The sequence below is a fragment of the Urocampus carinirostris genome, chromosome 15 (genome assembly GCF_059441175.1).
Source record: "Urocampus carinirostris isolate Australia breed hairy pipefish chromosome 15, RoL_Ucar_1.0, whole genome shotgun sequence".
Lineage (NCBI taxonomy): Eukaryota > Metazoa > Chordata > Actinopteri > Syngnathiformes > Syngnathidae > Urocampus > Urocampus carinirostris.
Window position 1 is genome coordinate 19439508 of NC_142363.1, and position 18524 is coordinate 19458031.

An 18524-nucleotide genomic window follows, 5' to 3' on the forward strand; every position below is an offset into this window, starting at 1 on the left:
AAACCGATGATGCAGACATTTTAAAGTTAAGGGCCCCTGAGGTCAGCATACTCCGTACGGTTAACAGGGACTTGCTTTTCCAAATCAGAATAGACAAAAACTGGATTTTAATGCAACTTTTAGTTTTTAGTCGTTGCTATGAACAGGGTTCATTCGGGTGCTTGTAATCATTGAACATACTTGAATGTTTTTGTCTTATTAAGGATCAAAAAGTCCTTGAATTTTTGTTGAAATCATTGTGAATGCTTGAAATTGTTGACAGGTTTCTAAACAAGACTGCTTAAAAAATGCCACTGCTCTCCAGCTGTTTCCTTTTGCGATTGCATTTCTCTTTCCCTTGTGATTGACGGCAGCTGGCATTGGTTTTTACAGCATTTTCTTGGAATTATATATTCTTCTACATGCTATACCTAAACAAGGCATTGAGAAATGATAACATTTGTTTTAGTGAAAGGATTACATAAAAAGCAAAAACATAGGTAGCTTGTCCGGGTGGTATATTGTAATGGAAATAAATTCCTGCAACTGAAAATGTATCTTACATGTTACTTTACATCTTTATCCAACCACACATATAATTGCGATTTACTAACAATTTAAAAATAATTTGTTTTGATTAATGCACACATACGATTAATAATCCATCGATTCATCCATTACCTGCACCGCTTATCCTCAGTAGGGTCGCGGGGGTGCTGAAGCCCATACCAGCCATCTCCGGGCAGTGGGCAGGGGACACCATGAACTGGTTGCCAGCCAGTCGCAGGGCACACAGGGACACAATTCGCTCGCTCAGTCACACCTAGGGACAATTTAGACCGGCCAATGAACCTGACATGCATGTTTTTGGAATGTGGGAGGGAACCGGAGTGCCCGGAGAAAACCCACGCAAGCATGGTGAGTACATGCAAACTCTGGACAGGAAATCTGGTTCCTGGATGTGATCCCATGACCTCAGAACTGTGCCGCAGACACGCCAACCACTCATCCGCCGTGCCGCCTTGTACTTTTTAAATTTGTTTTATTATTTTTGTAGCTCCATTTTAAACAGCTTTATCAAGCAGAAAAGGGTATTTAGTATATTTCCTTCCACCCTAAACACAGTTAGTTACTACAAAAAGTGACGCACGGGGGACAACATGCAAACTCTGCACAGGAAGGTTGGTAGCTGGATTTGAACCCATGACCTCAGAACTCTACCGCACACACGTGCTGCCCCGATTAATAATCACATATGTAAATTACAGATATATTTGTGGGTTCGAAAAATACAAGATTTACATTCCTTCTTTTTCTCAAGAAATTGGAAAATCGGCTTTGAAAGTCCTTAAAATGAAAAAGGTGTACAGACCTTGTATCTAAATTGGTTGTTATTATAAGAATTGCGTATGCGTAATGGTATGATAATTTAAAAAAAAATCCTATTGAGTATTTTACATTAAAAAAATAGCACAATTTCACAATTCATATAAAAAAATCTAAAAAAGCACTGTGAATAGCTGGAATCGTTATATTGCCAGTCCAGTTTTGGATGATGACACAAATTAAGTGCACCAGCCCCTGATCAATGAAGGGAAATTCAATCAGGTCCCATGGCACATGCAAACTAGCTTCATAAATTGCTAAAAAACTGGAATGCAGTAAAACTAAATTAAGACTCCTTAATCGAGGAATGATCATTTGTTTCAATGGTTTTATCAAAAACAAACCATGTAAACTGTCTGCATTGGAGTATACCTGGGAGTATGTTAGGGCACGCCAGGGGGTTCTTAGATTCACAAAAAAATGGCTAAAACGTTCTGATTTTTCATTTTGGAATTTTGACTATTTCCAATAGATTTCTTATTTCCGATACTGAAAATATTATTACAATTAAATGTATGTATTATCTTAATACAGCAACATTATTTCAAATTATATTTCTTAAACTTTCTGGCAACCAGGCTTAACTAATTCACTCTTTTACTTATTTCTTTCCATGTTCCCATCCATTTTCTATCTAGACTTTTGCAATTTACAATATTTTTAGTCAAAATGATGTATCATTTTTTCTTAAGGGTTCGAACAAAAATATACTACATTTTACAAACCGGACAAGGTAACTTCCTATTCATTTCATTTATTTTAGTCATTTATTTATTTATTAATTTTTATTGTATTTTATTTTATTTTTAAAAAAATATTTTTTTAAATTTTTTTTTTTTTTTTCCTAACCCAAAATGGACTTAGCTAAAGAAGATTTCACAAGTTATCTGTACCGGTCACTACAAAAAAAGGATGTTTTCTATACAATGTAACTCCATCATATTTGTCATTTGCCTTTTACTTGAGTAAACATAAGAATAATGTTAAAACAAATGTAAGGGCCTAGTTCGGTAGAGAAGCACTGTATAAATGAAGTTGCTTTTCCCGTTAATACTGCTCATTTGGGCCAGCATAGTACAGCACACTTTTCCCGTCAAGTACAGTTCACTCCATAAAAAATGTAACCTATCACTCACAACAAGAAATATTCTCGAATCAGACATGTGCCCTGATCCCCTGAAAACAGCTATTTAAATGTCCATTAGTCCTAGATGTGGTCCAGACGTGCAAAATGAACCTTACTGTAAACCAAACACAGGCTGCAAAACTTTCTACTTGACTTATGCGACAGGTTGAGGGAAAATTCACTTGTTTTAATTTAAAACGGTCTTAATGCAACTTGTGACTCCCCCTCTCTTAACTATATTGGTTAGTGACAGAGTTTAGGCATCCGACTTCGATGAGAGAAAGGGAGAGATCCCTGTCCTCGGAGTGAACCCCCGATACTGTCCTATTTGTTATATCCGGCCATTCCACTTGTCAAATGGTTGACGTGTAGCACCTAGTGAGAACAAACACGTCCAATGAGTAACGTTATGCGGCGACCTGACCTCTACGTGTATTTATGCGCGAGAACATGTTTTGTTTGAATATAAGCGACGTGTAACCAGAGCGACACTGCTCGGAGGACTCCCGGCTAAGTAAAATAAACTGATAGAAGAGCGATTCCAAGATCGGAGTCAAAGTAGGAAGTTGAGAGCCAGGGAAAGTGGGAGGAGAGGTAAGGGATATATTGGTCAAGCGCGTAAGGATGTCAACAAAGCGGTGTAAAGACTTGTCACTCTTGGTCAGTGCTCTTACTGCTTGGCGAATGGCGAGGAATGCATCGGGTCATTCGGTTCTTTAGAATAGTCACTGCTCCTTTGGCCCTTCCTCCCTGTGCTCCACCATTGTATCTGCAAAGAACATTGTTCACCGGGTTCTTTTGTCCCTTCGGAGTTCCATTCTCGAGTCTTGCACCCGGGACCCCCTGCACAGTTCGACCCTAGTTGGTCATCAAACAGCTGTCTGGGATTCAAACCCAAAACACCCTGAGGTAGCCTACTAGGGGTGTACGGATTGATCCAAATATCACCATTACCGATACTAGAACAAAACATTTGGACTGCACCCTGCACAGAACAACAAACTGCAAACAAAAATGTAATGATGTTACTGTTCCTGAACCCATTCGTGTATTTCCATTGTCACCATAGCAACAGAACCAAAAACAGCTTGTAACTGATCTTGTTTTCAAAATATTGCGCAATGAAAGATAATTTAGTTGTCTCGTTGATGTTGCTATTCAATATTGGTGTTTTCGTAACATTGCTGCGTTTTTTATTTGATTCTCTTGGCTTTTGTTCTGAAACAGGTGCAATAGAAATAGATATTTTTATATTAGTTACAGTATATAGTTATCTCAAAATGATTAAAGTGAATAACATGTGTGTGCTGTGTTTATTGGAAATCTAAACTATCTCAAAGGGAACAGTTATATTATTCCATGATCATGAAGTTTCCAAGCAAAAAGTATCGGATGGGTATCGATCAATACCACCATGTATTTACTTGGATCGGAACTATACCAAAATACCAGTATCACCCACCCTATGGCTATGGTTTGGAGACAGTGAACATGTTTATCATACTGAGCTGGGACTGCAGACTAGATGATAATGCATGCTTATATATTTTAGCGAGGGGTCTCGGACCACGTTGACCTTCGCCGAGGATTTCTTCGCTCTGCCATTTCCAATGTGATTGAATTGAGCCTAGCTTAACTGGCCGTAATAAGCTCTTGCCGAAGCTCCGCCGAAAAGATCTCCAATCCACAAACGCTGACCTCTCCCCATTGTAATGTTTACAAGTTCAAGGTTGAGACGGGGTCACTGTTCCTGGCTTAGTTGAATTGCCGCGCCCGTCGGTGATGGTTTCGTGCTCCGTCACTTTTATCAAGGGCAGGGGAATAATATGAGGACAAGCAAAGGATTTGAGGCTAAATGCAGACAATTGCAGCATTGCAATAGATATCGAACACGCGCCATGGCGGCGGTGGAATTTGCATAACCTGGACGGAGGCAGATAGCGTAGGAAAACACTCGCTTGGAGCTGACCGTCTGAAGGATCATTTGAGTGATTTATGCAGGAAATTGTATTTGCGGAGCAAGGGAGATAATTTAATAAAGCAGGGCCTGGCCAAGTTCTTAAGAACACGAAGCAGAGGAGGGAGGGGGTTTAGGCTCTTTGCTGAAAAACGATACGACCTCCTGTCTGAAAGGAGTGCAGATAGTGAAGGCCAATATTTACCATGGATCTGCGCTCTTTCTATTTCCTGTCTTAGTCCTAAACATTATCTCGGCTTGTTTCCTGAAATGTATTATACGCATGAATATAAATGTTTAATATATGCAAATGTAACCTCTTTCATTTCCTTTTATGTAAATGTTGTTTCATTATTATTTGCGCGGTAAAGAACAAGAATATCAGCGAATCACCGTACAGCTTCCACTATAGCGGTGAATAATCACATAATTACAGAGGGAGAGAGCGATGATAACGTCATGTTCATCACACACGAAGAAACAATCCCGGACACGTTATTAGGTATCTTGTTTATTGTTAAGATGTGCATGCTGTAGTACCAAACAGCAGTCTGAAAAGTCCTCAGGATCATGAGGTCAATAACACTTAATTGTTACTGCAGAACAATTGCAGTTATTCTTGGATTGGTCATATTGAATGTTTATTTTATTTTATTTTTTAATTTGTATAAAGCCCAAAGGGCAAGGGCTCAGTGAGAGGGTAGCTTAGAGATGACAGAAACTTCACAAATTCTTCTTGGATTGAAAGAAAATCTGCAAACATCCTGCATAGTGATACATTTGTCAATAAAGTGAAAAAAAAAAAAAAACTAAGTAATAGGTTTACTGTTTGGTAGTCAATAAAAATAAAGAGAGAAGATATCAATTAATTTTTAACTTGCAAGTAGAACAGGAGATGATTCAACCCTGATCTAAAAAAAAAAAAAACCCTCTGAGCCCTTCCTTTTTATTACATCTCCTAGATTTTTTTTTTATTACATCTCCTAGATTACTAAAAAAAGACCAAAAAAAGGGTGTGATGATTAAAGAACAGCAACATTACTGCCTGATAGTTGCAATGATGTAGACAGTGCATTATAGTCAAAATAATGATCAATACTGAGATATGATTGTCAAAATAAAGAATGGGTATCCAATGCAATCTCCTTTGCAGGTGTCTAATATTAAAAAGAGAAAAAGCATATCATTTACGTTAATCAATCCATCCAATATATGCACCGCTTATCCTCAGTGGGGTCACGGGGGTGCCAGGGCCCATCCCAGACATCTTTGGGCAGTGGACAGGGGACACTCTGAACTGGTTGCCAGCCAGTCACAGGGCACACAGAGATAGAGAACTCACTTGATCATTCGCACCTAGGGACAATTTGAACCGGCCAATTAACCTGACATGCATGTTTTTACATTCAGCAGGACTGAAATAATTTTGGATAATCATTTTATTAATTAATTTAAATAATTGACATTTTAGGTCATGATTAAATATAACATAACGATAACTGTGTCAAAATGTCGGCATACTTTAAGCCAAACACACAATAAATACATTCCAAAAAACAGAAAATATGTGCCATGTCTAAAATACCTTTCAAAATATCTGGCCATTCATTAGCATGCAATAAAATCAGATATACAATCATACTTCCTGCTAAAATGCTTTTGTTACATTGGCATTTTGTTCACTTTAAATCTATGTTCCTTCATTTACTTTTTGGTATAATACTAAAACAAGTAATTCAAATGAGTCCAGCCCCATCTAATATCTCAAATCATGACTTATCAAGATCCAATAATAAATAAGCAATTACAAAGTAGAATACTGTAATTTTAAGATAAACCTATTGAAATTGCCATGCGTTTTTTTGGTTTTGTGTCTTTTTATTCTGCATATTCATATTAGATATATGAGAACCAAAAATATGGATTTAATTAGTACTATTTGTAAGGGTTTTATTGAATACAACAAGATCAATAGCATAAAGTCAAACTAAATTGGACAATAATTATTCTTAAGTTTAGAAAGGATAGTAAAATGAATTCTAATCCTCTATTTGCTATTTGTAATTAATTATTTTGCCTGCTGATATAACATTAATGATAGACTGAATCTAAGTCTTTCAGATCAGGAGGTAGAGCGCTCGTCTTGGGATCAAGGGATCCCAGTTTGAATCCCGGCTCGTCTGTGTTACATGTCGAAGTGCCCTTGGGTAAGACACTGAACCCCTAATACCCCCAATAAGCAGGTTAGCGCCTTACGTGGCTGCAAGGCCGCTATTGGGAAATGTGGAGCACATTGTAAAGCGCTTTGGGAAGTCATTGACTTGAAAATCGCTATATAAATGCAGATCATTTCATTTCATACTTATTCTGGTTAAACCTGTTCTTTGTATTATTGTCTCTTAAAATTTGGATTTGGGAAAAAAAGAGAATTTGCAGTAGACAGACAATGTACTGTACGAATGGGGTTTTAAGTGATACCAGTTTATTTAGATTTAATGACCTAATAGCCTAGGGAAAGAGGTTCTTCATGTGCTTGGACGGCCTGATCCAAATGGACCATAACCTCCTGCCTGAGTGGGCCGTATGTGAGAATGGCGATCACTCCTTAATGGAAAAAAACTCACAATCCAAATTCTTATATTCAAAAAGGACTATGTATTAAGTATATATGCATTCTTGACGCAATTGAAATCAACAAATTCTGCAATCGAACAATTCAAACACATTAAAACATTGCCCTCTCGCATGTTAACACATGTCCTTTCTTCAATAACTGCTCAATTTTCACTAAATACACTGTTTCACCTCATTAGTGCGCAGCTGGCTGAAGCATAGCTACTTCACAGCGCCGCTTTGCCTGTACGTTCAGAAGTCTTCACGATATTGTACGAGTAGGCCGTGCGACTCGGCCCCCGCTTAATGTTGCATGTCAGCCGGGTAAGGGTCTCTCTCTTTCCTCCTGCAGCAAGTCTGTTAATGTTTAGAGTCAGGGGGCCCAGGGGACTCTAAATCCCATGGACACAAAGAGCCTCTGTGTGCCGGCGAGGTCACATCTGCCCAATGACTCTGCGTGCATATAGGGAGTACTCTATGGGCCATCACAGGGGCTTGCTGCAATTGCCCCACTTCCATAATACTAGTCTGTGTGCGCCACACTGGCCATTGGGCTTGAAAGAGCTTGACATTTCACCGCACGCTCTTAAATTTGCTGTCACGTACTGACCCGTTCTTTTTCAAAAGCCGAGTCAAGTAATTGGACATGGGCATCATGTATCCTCCCCCTAATATAGAATTGCCTTTTTGTGGTCGGTCATGTCATTCCAGTATGACCTTTAAGTCCAAATGTATAAAAAACAAGTACAACATTATCTATAATATGATTTAGACATAAAACCGAAACTCAAAGTAATAAGCACTCACGACAATAACAAACACCGCCATCGACCCAGAACAAAATCTACTGTCATAAACAAAAGTGGGGTTTAGAGAAACTGTGGAGAAAAAAACTCTGTAGTGCAAAGTAGGATGATAAGTTGCGTGAATGAGCCTCAAACAAATAACGGTGGAAGAGAGGTCAGGTTTTTGCTTGATTACACTTTTGAGATATGTTGAGAAGTGCTTCATCACAAAATATCAAAATAGAAACAAACATTAGTCACTGAATAAGCTAACAGTAACATAAGCTTCATCCCTTGGCTTTGCAAAAAACCTTCCTTCACGAGTCGCACGGTCAGATGAAGGTAAGTCCATCAGTTTTCTTTTGTACAATTTATCCATTAAAGACTCCAAACAGGGAAAGCCCTCTTGACGTTCTGCAAAACCGGCTACACAACTCTATTTGCCGCAAACCGAATATCTATGCTGGCAAATATAAAGTGGGTAAATCAACAGGATCTATAACTTTAAATAAAATTTTGGTTTATTTATTCTCAGTCTTTTATTTTATTTGTTTTCAATTCAAAGTCTTTATTGTGTGTTATACCACAAAGAACCCTGTCTAATCTAGTTTCATAATATTACACAATGTTGTTATCAATGTCAATGAAGACAGTTTCATTAAACGTTCTACTTCTACGGTGTATTATTTTAAATGTTATTGCACCATGGTGCCTGGTAATGGTCAGTGTTGGTACTACTAAATAAAGGAATATACTTTTGGCTGTTGCTGGGAGTATATATTTCCTGTGTACCTCTAAAAATTGTACGTTACTTAAATACTTTAAATACTTTAAACACTTTAAATACATTATATCAACACTTTACATTGGTAATTTATGTATTATATCCCGGTGACGACGCGCCCAAGAGCGGCCTCCTTGGCCCGGTGGCCGTCCCGCGGCCCTCCCTCACCTCGCCCGCCGCCCTCTTGCACTACGCCGAAGCGCGACGGCAAGTGGCCGGCGGCGCGCATAGCGTCTCCTACCCGTCGTACGTCACCCTCCCCAGGCACGGCCCCGCGCCTCAAGGGGGCGCCTACGACGCGGCGCCGGAGTTCATCCGGCCGGACTATGCCCAAAACTTCCTGGAGCCGGGGAACACGCTACTGCTCCCGGCCCCGGTGCGCCACCACTCCCTGGGGAGCTTGGGGGCCACCTCCAACCGATGCCGGACCCCCAACTGCGCCTACTACGGACTCCCCCAGACGGGCAACTACTGCTCCACATGCTACCGCAACAACAAGCACACACAACATAGCTTCCAGAGGTTTTGACACCAACAGAGGGGCATTCTCTTATGCTAGCGAGCGCCTTCTAGGCTAGGTTCACACTGCAGGGAAATCAGATATTTTGGCGTTGAAGTCTGTCCGGACGGAACAGATCAGATTTTATTCACGGTAGACTCGGGCCACTCGGGCAGCACGGCGGCGCAGTGGTTAGCGCTTGTGCGGCACAGTTCATGTCTCAGGAACCTGTCGTGGGTTCAAATCCAGCTCCAGACTTCCTGTGCGGAGTTTGTATGTTCTCCCCGTGCTTGCGTGGGTTTCCTCCGGGCACTCCGGTTTCCTCCCACATTCCAAAAACATGCATTTCAGGTGAATTGGCCGGTCCAAATTGTCCCTAGGTGTGACTGAGCGAGTGAGTTGTCTGTCCCCGTGTGCCCTGCGATTGGCTGGCAACCAGTTGAGGGTGTCCCCTGCCCACTGCCCGGAGATGGCTGGGATGGGCTCCAGCCCCCCCGCGACCCTAATGAGGATAAGCGGTATGGCTAATGAGATGAGATGAGATGAGATATTCCTTTTCCTTTATTATTGTTTTATTTTCAACTCAAGAATACTGCTGGGAGTGTGTATTTCCCTAAGGGGATGAATAAAGTATCGATCTATCTATCTATCTATCTATCTAAAATGACATTGAGCGGACCCCAATTTTGTGTCTATTATTTCCCCAAAATGTGAAAGTTAATAAATTATTTTCAAGGTGTTGAAAATACACTTTTAAAACAGTTGTTGACATAATCTGGACCACATGAGATAAACTAAACAAGACAATGTTTTGGGACTAAGTTTTGTATGTGTTCGATTGGCACACATCCATATTTCTGACTAAATCATGTCAAAATAGATCAGATTTGGACTAAAATCCAATGGGTAAGTGTTCCATCAGTTTTCATATTTGGAACTTTATTCTGCAATTCGGGTATTCAAACAAATACAAAAAACTTTTGATCAAATTGTACAGTCAAACCCAGTGCTGAAGGTTAACAAGGTTAAAGCACAAGTAGTTTGATAAAGCATGATTTAAGAATTTTGACTGGTTCTTAACAACAATTAAGAGGAAGTATGAGTGATTTTCACTGACTTTAATTCTGTTTTATGACATGTTTTTTCCTCAACATTTGTTATAATGGCCTGAGAAATGTGCTGCTCCTTAGGAGGCAGATAGCAACTGCCTAGCAACCAGTAACCAATCACAAGTCGCCGTCCCACCTCCTCACCAATAGCATTGTTGTACTTCTTGGCCTTTCAGTTCACAGCCAGTTGTTGTCAATTCTTGAAAACAGTTTATATTTCAGTCATGTTACCTCAAAATACATTTCTGACTGAGTACTTTTATACTTTGATCACTAATACACATGCTCAAATCATTATTTTGGACAATTTTGGACTGTTTCATCTACCACTGCTCTTGTTTGAAACTACGATTACTTTCTCTCAACACTTTCCATCCTAAGGGTATTGAACATTCTTTACATAATTTGCATTGCATTTGAATATATAAGTGCACATGAAAATATGTGCTTTTGTAATAGGGCTGCATTCGTGCCAATCAGAAGGCAAGCAGGACAGTAAATGCTAGCAAAATCATTAGGCTTCGTCAAAAAAGCCACCGTCATACACTAAATCCAGTGCTGGCTCGATATGGAGATATCAATGAAAGCCTTTGTTTTGCCAAGCGCAGAAAAATACCCCCTCTTCTGTGCTTGCTAACATATAATACTGTAATCTTGCCTGACCTATCCAGAAGGAGTTTGGAGCTATGGTTCATATGCAGTACAAGTTTAATCCAGCTGATGACACAGAGCTCCAATGTGGGTTTAAAACATAAATTTAGAGTCCAGATGACATGTGAGATGGCTATAACTCCTACCCACTGGTTAGTAAATCGGCATCCAGAGGAGTGCACCACTGGGGACAAAGTAAAGGAGACCTTTTAGGAGGCTACAATGACAGGGGAGGTTGGATGAGGTCAGCAAGGTTTGATACCACCCTATTGAGGCTTTAATTGCTCGTGGAGAGCCTATAGGGCCCTCTGTGCATCCACTGTGAAAGGAGTGAACCAGGCGGGGGTAATTTATAACGGTCCGGGTTGAGATTACAGAAGCACGGTGTCCTTAAGCGTGGTATGCGCGTCGTGGCCCCACTTCTCGGCTCAAGTGCTTCAATGGATGGCGAGTAAGCCACTTTGGAGGTGGACCGACCATTTCGTCCTGCTTCTCGCCATCCAACGCTTACTCGCCCCCTCTGAGATCGCTTTATCTGGTTGCGCCGTGGCAGGGTATCAATCTTAATGAAGTTGCCATGCCAGTGTCGTATCAACTTTAGACTACAGGCATTGATGAGCATAGCCATTTTGTGCAACAATAGCGAGGGTAATAACCAGGACAATAAGGTCCCACAAAGAATGGAGTGTGGGGACATCTGAATTTTATAGCTGTTGTCTGTGTTGTTGTGCTTGTGCATAAATTGCTTCTCGGTGTGTGTCCTAAGACGGAAAAGGAATGGATTGGTGTGTACTGATACAAAGTGTTGAAATCAAGATGTGTTGTGATGTGTCTGAATCACGCCAGAGCCGGATCACATACATAAAGAACAGTAATTGAATGTCACTAGGAAGGGTTTATCAGTTACAAAGAAAACAAACAATTGTGGAATGCCTAACATCCGAGAAAACAGCTTTATTTTTCACCTCATTTTATTTTGTAAGGGTCAACCCTTGAAAGACACAATTTACTTTGGTACCATATTTTGGGGGGACAATCGAATCGAATGCCCTGAGATCAATGTGTGACTATTTGTTAAAAATGGGTGTTTTTGGTTCAATAGCTCCATTTAGCTGTTTTAAGGTATTTTAAACATTTGGAATATACAAATAATGTTTTAACATTACAACAGAAGGGGAAATAGGTGTTGTTTAAGTTGTAGCTACCAAATAAGTGGCTCTGGTTCATTGACACAATCGACAAGTGTTTCTTCAGGGGAATGTAAATTAAAGGGAAACCCAGGACTGAAGTCTATTGCACCAGGACATACAGTAATTGTTGATTCGAATTTTTTTAAAAGTAAATTCTGAATTGTAATACTGAAACAAAGATGAAAAATTGTATTCATTTGTGGAAGTCCTGCATACTATAGAAGCCATTCATAATACCAACCGCATCACTAAAAGTGGCCAGAAGATGTTGTAATGCATAGAAACAACCCTTAAATAAAGATGTAGAAGTCGTAGTTGGTAATCAGCAAACAATTGTTAAATGATGAATTAAAACAAAAGACAAAGAACACATGGAAATAAAAGAAGCAGTGTGGTTTCAACAGATGTTTCGTAATGCCAGATAAGCATTCAGCTTCCTACTACACAATAAAAATACTTATTAAATAACAAAGACACAATAACCAAATATTATTTAACCTTTGCCCGGCTAAAAGATATCTAATGATGCACACAGTTTACTTAAAAATGCAATGTACTGTAAATATGATAAGGAAAATATGCACATCCGTGATTTTTTTGCGTGAAAACAGTTTATAAACATACTAAACATCTATTTGTCTGTATGACCGTCAATACGTCTGTCTGTCTGTCCGTCTATCTATTACGATTGAAATAAGAAAATGCTATACATTCGATGTTTTTTTTTAAATGCATCTTTAACTATGAGAGAAAAATACAAAACATGTCATACTTGTCTCTCAACTTCCATATGCCGCACTTTTTCAAGTTTTCATTCAAAATAAATTCAGTAAAAATGCAGTAAAATAAGAACAAAATAAAAATAAAAATGAAAATAATATTGAACCAATGTGGTCACATACTGTATATGGGTGGTGAGGGTGCAGCCCGACGGTGTGTTCAAGTCAAGCTACCATAGCCTCCCCGTGTGGAGTTTGCATGTTCTCCCCGTGTCTGCATGGGTTTCCGGTTTCCTCCGACATTCCAAAAACGAGTATGCCAGGTTAACTCCCTGGTCTGAATTGTCTCTGGGTGTGTATTGGTGAGTGAATGTTTGTATGTCTCTGTCCCCTGCTCACTGCCCACAGATAGCTGGGATGGGCTTTAGCAACCCCACTACCCTACTGAAGTTACATATATTTATATATATATATATATATATATATATATATATATATATATATATATATATATATATATATATATATATATATATATATATATATATATATATATATCTCAGTCCGAACAAATCGGAGTCCGACCAAAAATTTCGACAAATTCTTGCTTCGCTGTTCGGTCAAAAAATCAAAAAGTTTGAACGCTGGTAATGCGTGAGTGCGTACGCTAGGGTGCGATGCTGAGCGGCGTACGGGTGTTTTAGCCCCTTATTATGCCGCCGAAGAAAGTCAGTGCAAGCAGAAAAGTTGCTACAGGTGAAAAAATAAAAGTGGTTCGTACAACTATTGCATTTAAGAAATAAATAATAGCTAAATATGAAGGAGGTGTGCGAGGGCCTTCTGCTGACCACCACAAAGGTAAGAAATCATATTCATAAGATTACGATAACGCGAAGGTTCAATTAGCCTGGGTTAGCTTTAAGTTTACGTTAACCATTCAGGGTGTTGGAACGGAGCCCAACATTGAGGGTGTTGGAACCGAGCCCCCTTTCCAATGAACCGCTTAGGGCCCGGTCACACAGCCGTTTGCGGCCGAATCACGGCCAGAAATTTCTGCCTGTGAGGCGGACGCTATTGGACGCTTTGAGATCGCCATACAGACGAGATACAGCAGTGCTTAACACGCAGTCGGAAATTCGCGCGCGGGTGGCAGCGCGAAAAAGTTTTGCGCTGCTCAAAACTTTGAGCACGTGTTAACCGCGGGCGGCACACGAGGTAATGACGCGGAAATGACGCGGAACGACGTGCTCTGGCCGCGGCCAGGGTGTGGTTACACATGGGTAGGACGGGAAATTTCAGTGGGTAATCGTGGGTGGAGCATGGTAATGGCATGTTCTGCGCCTGTATCGCGGTGTTATTACGTGAAATTAGCGTGTTACGCGTGTGACAGTCAAACGCCTTTCTCCGCATATATACAGCGCGATTTGCCGAGCACACGTCAGTTCTGCTCGAGACTTCAAGGGGTGAACATGGATCCCCGTCACCGTAGGGACCTCGTCTTAATCCATTTTTATTTCTTGACATTTCTTTTAATTTCATAACAAGATAATAAAAGAAAAATGAAAAACTATTTCAATAATAACATATTGGCTTCTTCGGTCCCATAGCTTGAAATCTTGATCTTCACGGGACTGTGTCTTGAGCGGTTATGATTTCTACAGCCCGGTGTTATGCCGAGAAGTGCATCCCTCGCTACTACAACCACTTTTACCTCGTTTTATCTCACTTTTATATCACTTTTAGGGAATGTAATGGCGAACATATAACCAAAACCACTTTGTCTTGCATTTGTTGGGAATGTAATACAACTTAAACCATTCTGTCTTTGTTTTTTTTGTGAACGTAATTGAATGGTAATGCACACCGTATATAAAATCCTCCCCCCCTCGCGTGAACGCGCATTCTATTGCGCTTCCAACAAAAGCGATCGTATTCTATATAAAACGCTTATTAAAACAATAAAGCGAGCTAATTATAACAATTGGGAGATCCTAATCTATATAACGCGTTTATTTAAACAATAAAGTGCGATCGTATTCTACAAAATGCGTTTGTTAACGCGGATGAAAAAGTCACCAACGTCAATGCACGCTTCCAACAAAAGCGATCGCAGCAGAATGCGCGTTCACGCAAGGGGGGGTCGGTGGTGGGGGTTGCGTAGGAGTCGGTTTTGGGCACAACACCGGCTTGGGAGCTTTTATACCCGTGGTCCACACGAGAAAATGACGCGGAAATGACGCGATGAGGAAGCGGAACAGTCGCCGGCGTCTGTTTTGCGGGCATACCACCAATGAACAGCGGGTTGGCCAATTTTGCGCATTTTCCATCGCGGGCAACCACGGGCAAAAAAAAAACGCAAAATTTTACCCGTGATTCAGCCGCAAAAGGCTGTGTGACCGGCCCCTTAGATTTTGGAATATGCAATGTATAATCTGGATTCTAGACTCTAGAAGTTACCTGTTACACTTTTTTTTTATTGAAGCATGAAGCAAGATATCTACAACTCTTTCTTTGTGTTTTATAAAAGTATTGTGTTTGTGTTTATATTACGGGGTATTATCTCTGCAACCATATAAGGTTAATTGGAGGTCAACATAGTTGTGATTTGAAGGGCATCAGAGTAAGACGGGTGACTTTGTGTCTATATTGTGTCTCATAGGTTCCATCACAAGAGGACGAAGATGAGCGCCGGTGCTCTTTTAATTTACGACGGCGCCTTTATCGTGAGCATTAGCGACATTACTCCTCATTTCATCCGAGAGGTTGCTTTAGGATTAAAAAAACGTAGGAAGAGAAGACAGTAACCACAAACTTATTCGAAAGGCAAGCAGGGAAGGGGGATTTCCTCGCAAGGGCAGGAAGACGCGTGGTGGGATGTTTGATGTCAGCTGGGAGGAATTTGTTTGCACAAATGGCTTATATGTCACTGAATTCTTTTATTGCCTTTCTGGATCCGTCTCAATGTGGGTAGGGCATTTCGGATGAGATGATATTTTTCCGCATTCGGAAAAGCTTTGAGGCCGAAGCTGAATTTTAAATCACTTTTGATCTAGGGATTTACTGACACGATACAGATGTGGATCGGAAGGGTTTCCAGCGTTTTATAAGCCAGGTGGGCCACCAGGCTGTTGTTGTCCCTCAGATAAAATAATGATCATCAAAACTATTATATAGTCTAACCCAGTTTTTTTCAACTTTTTGGTAGCAAATACACACTTTTTTCTATTAAATAGTTCAAAAATGTTTTAAAGATGAATTGCTGTCCCTAGTTTCCTTTTTTAAAGCCTTTTTAAACCTCCACTGTCATTGTGGCCTACTTCATATTTTTTTCAAGTTTTTCTAACTGTTTATGGTCACTTTGGATAAAAAGGTTAAACAGGTTGTTGTTGGTTGATAGCAGTGTTCATTTTACCTCTGAAAAGTGATGGGTCCCGGGGACTCGCATGCTCAAAAATCTATGGGTCCCAACAGAGATCTATGGGTACCCAAAATGTAGTATTATCGAGGTTGAAATTGTAAGTCGGCGACAAATACATAAATAAATATATAAATCTATATATTCATTCAGTTTTAATCATCACACTTAATTGGTAATACAAAGCGGTTGTCACTTCAGATTTTTCAGATCATTTATTCTTTGTGGTTTGCTGTCCCGCCACAGTTGTAATGCCTTCTCAAGGTCTAATTGCAGCAACAGAATTTCCATAGCTAATTTGTGGCTTTTATTGTCGTTGTGCCGATCCAATGTGCTTTTCTGAAAGTTCGTATTGCGAAATGATTCATGCAATCCAGTTTTTTTGTCACGCTGGGTGCACGCATCACACAACATGTAGCCTCCATTATCATCCTCTTCATAGCGTAACCAGGAATATAATTGAGTCATTTTTTCTAGGAGTATTCTTTTGTTTATCTTTCGTCGAATCGTTCGCTTCAAAACATTCACGGTCTTCTGAAGAATTTCTCCGCTGTTTTTTCGTGCCGGAATTATTGCCGTTGTTACCACTTTCTGTATTACGTTTCGACTTATTACCGACACTGAAGAAATTACAGATGTTTTGTTGATTTGCACCCAATACCAACTGTTTTAATGGAGGCATACTTCTCTTTCACTCGACAAGCACCAAAACAATGACGTCATCTCGAAGTAACGAGATCTCGTTTGCCGAGATCGGCGCGAGACCAAAACAACAATGGCGGATCTGCCTGACGAAAAGTTTGGAGTATGGTAAATCTTGTTAAAAAAAAAATAAATAAAAAAAAAAAGTAATTGGGTAATAATGACAATTTGGTGTCAAAAAAGTTGCGTCCCGGGGACGCACGTTGATTTGACACAATGCGTCCCCAGCAAAAATGATGCGTCTAGGACACAGGGACGCGGGCAAACGAGAACACTGTGATAGTTGTCAATGTCTGTGCCTCTCTGACCACCCAGTTTTCTAAACAAAAAGACAAACAAAAAACGCTGGATATATCCAAACCCCTTATCGAAACCGATGCAGAAATAATAAACACATCCACGCGGTGCAGGTAGAAACAATTCACACTCGTACATGTATGATCAATGTGAGGATGATTGGTCCGGTTGGCTTCACGCGTCCTACGCTGAGGCTCAGCTGGACAGATGAGATATTTATAGATCCGGCCGCTCTGCAGATTGATTGTCTGGCGGGTTGTTACATATCGATCCCGGTTTGAGGAAACGGCAAACACGGCACAGGTCAGACATCCGCACACACCTTGGGAATGTGGATGCTGGAAAGATTTCATGGCTGGGGGAGGAGGGAGGCAGCAATTCTTGAGAGCTTAGAGAGTTGAACCTCTCTGAGGTCATGAATTTGTGTCATGCGAGGACTCGGTGACTTACAAGGGCTCCTTTTTTAGCTTTTTGTCAGTGATCAACAGCGTTGTGCTCGTTCCTGAAAAACAATCAGGAACAATTACTAGTTACTTCATTTCAGATTACTGACACCAAAAAGGTAAACATTACAAAACTACTTTAAACTAGGAACATAATCAAAGAAAGAGAAGAAAACATGTGCACCGACCTTAGGAAGAGGTGAAGCCATTCGTTCGTGCAATCTTGAAAGTTTGCAAAGGAACACTAAGGCGAGACACTCCATATCTATTTTGTCCTTGGGTATCAAACAACTCAAACATCTCATTCTCCCTTTCTGGGTCTTGTCCAATATATATATATATTTTCTCAAGGCATGGTGTATTGCAAACATTTATTTACAAATAAAAAGACCAAAGTACCCATCGATTTAATACTTCCTGTATATGGCACGCCCCCTCATTATGCACTGCTTACCATTTGTCACTGGTGACACACAATCAATTATGCATAGACTAACCCCCTAATTTCAGTATTTTATTTTCTAATTGTAAACATAGCCTGGATGCGAGTATATACAGTTGGGAGAATATCTCCATGAGGTGAAATCCAGCGTTCTCGGACTTGAGAAGCTTGAGATGGTGCCCCCGTAACTTCATTCAGTTGTGCATTGTACGTAGATTTAAATACATTACATTACATTACGCTATCAGATCTCGTTGTAAGCTTGTTAATCCCAACACCCGAGAGCAATGTATTTATATAGATTTATAAATATATTCTAATCAGTCAAACGTTACAGTTAAAAAGGCATTTTTTTTCACTTCTTTCTAATATTGGATGGTGTGTTAGTCCGGCATGCTTAAATGTTAGAGCTGTGTATTCCAGCCAT